This window comes from Chrysemys picta, unplaced genomic scaffold (genome assembly GCF_011386835.1).
Source record: "Chrysemys picta bellii isolate R12L10 unplaced genomic scaffold, ASM1138683v2 scaf3754, whole genome shotgun sequence".
Taxonomy (NCBI): Eukaryota; Metazoa; Chordata; order Testudines; family Emydidae; genus Chrysemys; species Chrysemys picta.
The window spans coordinates 1-5046 of NW_027056455.1; the positions used below are offsets into that span (position 1 = coordinate 1).

At 42.9% G+C, this 5046-nt stretch overlaps 1 long non-coding RNA gene across 1 annotated transcript; it reads right to left on the bottom strand.

The window, feature by feature from the left end:
- Positions 1-1254: 1254 nt before the first annotated feature.
- Positions 1255-4207, bottom strand: LOC135980507 (uncharacterized). The gene is made up of 2 exons (XR_010597542.1): positions 4137-4207; positions 1255-4051 (listed from the first exon to the last, which is right to left on the bottom strand). It is a non-coding gene; the product is annotated as an uncharacterized LOC135980507 (long non-coding RNA).
- Between the last annotated feature and the right edge of the window lie 839 nt (positions 4208-5046).

The window sequence follows — 5046 nt, forward strand, 5'->3', positions numbered from 1 at the left end:
ACAAGCCTTCAGATACTCCCGAGAGGTCAGAAGACCACAATTATCTTACATGGTAGCTCTTTCTGACGTCAAGGGAGAGGACAACATTGGGTATCAACACCAGCAATTTACTTTTCAAGTGCCTGAGCCCAAGCTTTTCAAAAGAGACTTGATTTTGAGTGCCCCAATTTTTTGGGTGCCAAACCTGAGACATGTTTTGTAGGGTCTTGAATTTCAGAAAGTACTGAATCAGAGCCACCCAGTTCCTTTAAGGTGTTTCAAAATTGGGCATAAAAAACACTAGTTACTTCTGAAAACTTAGGTCTGGCTGTCTATCAGTAAACCTTGCCACAAAATTGCCTACTAAAATAGCTATCAAACGGCCTTTAACTTTTTCACTTATTTGATACTGTTGTTTTTAAACACACTCTAGTACTTGAAATCAGTTCTAATTAGTGTGAAAGGAGCTACTGATAATATTAATCTAAGTATTCTTTTGAGCAGTTTTTTAAAGCAGTTTTATGTGAGCCTGTTACAGGTATATATGTACAAAATAGCTGAAAGTATGCTTCAGTGACATTACCATTACAAGCAATTTTGTCTTCATTCAGAACAGATTTTTAACTGTAGACTTAATGCAGCATGTTCATTTGTATGGATTGCTGCAATTGTATTTTCACACAAATAATGTGGTCGTCATGGTAAAGTGTGTGTCTGTAATGTAAAATTTTTGTTTGAATTGCGATTGCTAAATAATTGGTCATCAACATTTCTGTTTTGCGTTAGAAGAAAACTGGTTCAAGAAATCTGAGTGTTAAATAAACAGTGCACTGGGTAACAATTTCTTTTTACTCTTCATTCATCAAAGAAACAGGAACTGAGAAAGAGAAGAGAACATGATTTTTATTGCCAATTATCATTATAGTATGACAATAATAGACTCGTTATGCCCTTTTAGAACTATACAGTTAAAAATAAACTTTCCATTACATTCCTCTCGACTTTGAAATATGGAGTCTCTCTACCAGCAGATGTGTGGTGTTAGAAAATAAAATCACAAAGGTTTGTGATTGTATAGCTCCTCTCTAATAAAATAGTGTACCCTCCCCCCCCAATTCTTTCAGTTTTCCAGCAGAAATAATTGGAGATTCCTTTAGTGAGGAGCAGGTAACCTTGGAGATAGACTTTAGTAAAAGAAACAAGACTATCTTCCTCAGTAGTTCTCATTGTGTTTGGCCATTGTTGAAGCAGTTAGACACACATTATTCTGTTAGGTTTTTCTTTTTTGACATTCATGTTGCACCCGAGATATCTATGGCCTTCTGTTCAAACATGTACAGGGCAGGGTCCTGTCATAAAGGAGCTTAAAATCTAATATGGAAGGATACTACACAAATTTTTAATGATCTGGTTAAGATGGAAATAGGGGGGAAATATTTTGTAGATCATCTGGTTTCATACATGTAGGCACATCTGTGTGAGCCAGGAGTGCCTCCCCAAAATGTAAACTGGCCACACTTTGGAAACAGGATCCTGGAGAGAAGAAGTCACAGAAGTCTTTAAACCATGATTTGAGGATGTCAGTAACTCATCCAGAGGTTAGGGGTCTATTACAGGAGTGGGTGGGTGAGATTCTGTGGCCTGCAGTGTGCAAGAGGTCAAACTAGATGATCACGATGGTCCCTTTTGACCTTAAAGTTTGAGTCTACGAACAGATTGGTTCACACTGGAGTGCAAACAATCAGGTTAATATCCCAGAACCATGGTATGCTTCACCAGTTCATGATGTCATGTCTTATCTACCCATCAGGTCACCCTACAGTGGAGAAGAGAATTTCCAGGCCGTTCATGGTCAAGAAGAAATCAATGACTCTGGCTTTGAAGGTGGAGAACATGACATGATGGTCACACCCTACCTGAGCCTACACAGGTTAAGCCCACCATAAAGTTATCCTGTGATTCACTGAGAGTCTCTACAGATGTGGTACATAAATGGATAGCACCCCAAGAAGGCTTTGTTGGTATGACTTCTGGGACAGGGCATACGGCGTGTAACATTTGGAATGTCCCAGAAGCACAGTCTCATGTATGCACCTCTGTATGAATCAGGGGTTATGTAGCTCTGAGATTACATAGCCCAGAAGAGTATTTTCTGTATTTTGTATGTTTGCATATGGTTTGTTTTAAACTTGATGAGGCCATCAAAGTGTGTAGACAGGGAAGAGTGTAGCCACCTTGCTAGGCTGGGGACTTCAGAGAAACAGCTCCCAACAGCTCCCACATACCACAGCACAGACTGGAACTCCAATGGAGACTGCCTGTCCTGGGTGGGAGAAGGGGAGAGACAGCCTGTGGAGGATGGGCCAGAGTCTGACTGACATGCCCGAGATACCAAGAGCAGACCCTGGGAAAGCTTGCACATGGGCTGAGTCATGTGAGCAGAGCTTGGCAGGGACCTGTGACCTGGGGGAGAGCTGGCTGCAGGGAGTCAGGCTGGTAGAGAAACAGCCTCAGATTTGCTCTGTGCAGTAAAAGGGGAGACAGGCAGCCATTTTGATTCTCCCCATGAGAAGGACTGAGCCTGCTCCGGAGCCCCCAGCTCCACAACAATGATGAGTCCTGAGATTCTGCTGCACCCCTGAGAAATGAAAGCCAGCTGAGCCCATAGGCCTCCCCTGCACCAGGATCGTTGTTGTGGGATTGGTTGAGGCCTCATTTATTTAACGTCATTGATTCCTTTGCCTGTTCTCTTCCCCTCTTTTAATTTACCCCCATCCCTTCTGTGAATAAAATGGCTGTGTTGGGTTTGATTTACTGTACCCGTGAATTGTAATAGCCTGGGGCTCATAGGGCTTGTTACTGGTTTATGCACCCAACCACTAGCTGGAGACACCATGCGCTAAGCACCCAGGGCCTATTGCTGTGTCCCTGAGAAGGAAAGATTAAGGGGCTCCACACCACCCTTGGGGATTGGGGTGTCCCAGAAGGGGAGGTCTACAGATAGAAATGATACGTTTTGTGTAGAATCAAAAATAGAATTGTTTGTACATAGATAATTTGCTTTTTAGCTTTGTTTTGCTTTTAGGGCCTGATTTTCAGAGGTGCTGGGTACTTCTAGCCCCTACTGATTTCAAGTGGGACTGTGGCGCTTAACCATTCCGAAACTCAGACTCCAGTCCTACAAAGATTTAAGCACTTGAGTAATCCTACTGTTGCCAACATTGTATTTCAAAAATAAGGGATTGTTTTCTTAGCACCCCCGACTCACCCCACTCCCCAATATTATCATTTTTATCATTAATAAATAAATAAAATAAATGAACATTACTCACCTAAATTCACATGGGGCATTTCTTGCTGCTTTTTGCGGCACTCAGCAATGCCTGATCTTGTTGTACAGAGATGAAAAAATAAGGGACGTCCCATATAATAAGGGACTGTTAGCAACCCTAGCTGGACTGCTCACAGGTTTAGAGCTAAACACATACATAAATCTTTGCAGGTTCAGGGCCTCTGAAGGGGAGACGGCAGGGCCGCCCAGAGGGGGGGGCAAGTGGGGCCCTTCATTCGCTCTGGGGGCCCTGGAAAACTCTCGCAGGGCCTGGGCCCCCGGAGCTTCTTCCGCTCCGGGTCTTCCGCAGCAATTCAGTGGCGGGGGGTCCTTCCGCCCCGGGACCCACCGCTGAAGACCCCAGAGCCCCTGAATCCTCTGAGCGGCCCTGGGAGACAGGGCTGCAAACTATATCAGATAACTCAGCTGGACATGGGGAGAAAAGAAGAATTTACAGCTGGAGCTGAGAGCTGGTTTTCCTTTATCAGTACTATCAAACTATCATAGTGCTAACGTAGGTTGATCTTTCTAATTTTGTTCTCTTGCCAGTCTTGCTTAGGTCTTTGTGTACTCACCCAGGGCCGCTGCTGTGCAGTGCGCAATCATGAAACCAGAATTCAGACCCCCTTCGGTGACTAGAAATGCAGGCAGCTCACTGAGAGATGGGTTGCATAGTCTTTCAATCCTTCTTTCACTAATTGCAGCAAGTTCATGGACACCAATTGCCAGGTAGTCCAGAGCCTGGAAGAGAGGCTCTTGATGGAATCAGCTGATTTTTTTTTAAATTTCAGAAAATAAACTAATATTTCTCCAAATGCTTAATTACCTTTGCAGGGTATTCACCATGAAAATTTCCTCCAGAAATGGTCTCTCCCCTTTCAGCAAAAACAATCTTTAAAGACAAGTTAAGGTGTGAACATGAATGAAGAACGGCTGATGTACCACACATCTCTAGATAACCAGAATATCCTATCTGAAAGGAGGAAGAATTGATGTGCAAATGCATATGCATATATAGTGTAGTTCACACTTCCGCATGTTCAGTTGTCAGAAAAATGTAAAACAATGCCCAGTTCTCCCACCATACAGATACAGATGAATAGTGTATTTTATTAAATAGGCTGGATGGTCAGCAGGTGAAGGCTATAAGGAATTCAAAGCCGCACTTGAGCACAGTTTCTAGTGTAATTTTCAATTGCCAGTGGTGCTCTCGCCAATGGAGGTGAAATTTTATATATAGTGAGCAAGATGGGCACTCATCATTACTATCAGCTAACACAAAGGAGCATCTTTTGTACATTCCTTTATTCTTAAAGAGTGGAATTCACCCTTGTTCAGAGCACCAATACAAGGCGCATGCACAGAGCTTCCCGAAATGAGCTCACACAGCTCTTAAAAGTGGTGCATAGCTCTTGGAGTTACCCTTTGTAGAACTCAAAGTGCATTCTAGAATGCAAGTTTTACCAACCTTGAGCCAACCTTGGGTCAACTGACAAGTCACTGTTGACCTTCAAGTCCAATTGGCTGCCAAAGTTCCCAGCTGCTCTTATAACCATGTAGGCCTTGATCCAGAAAAGCACTTAAATGTGTGCTTAACTTTAAGCAAGAGCAGTCCACTGACTAAGCACATATGTAAGTGATTTGATAGATCAGGGCCATAATTTCTGCTTCATTAGCTAATAATTATTTAGACGGGAAAAAGTAACCAAACAAAATTTTACTGAGAAACTGAATCA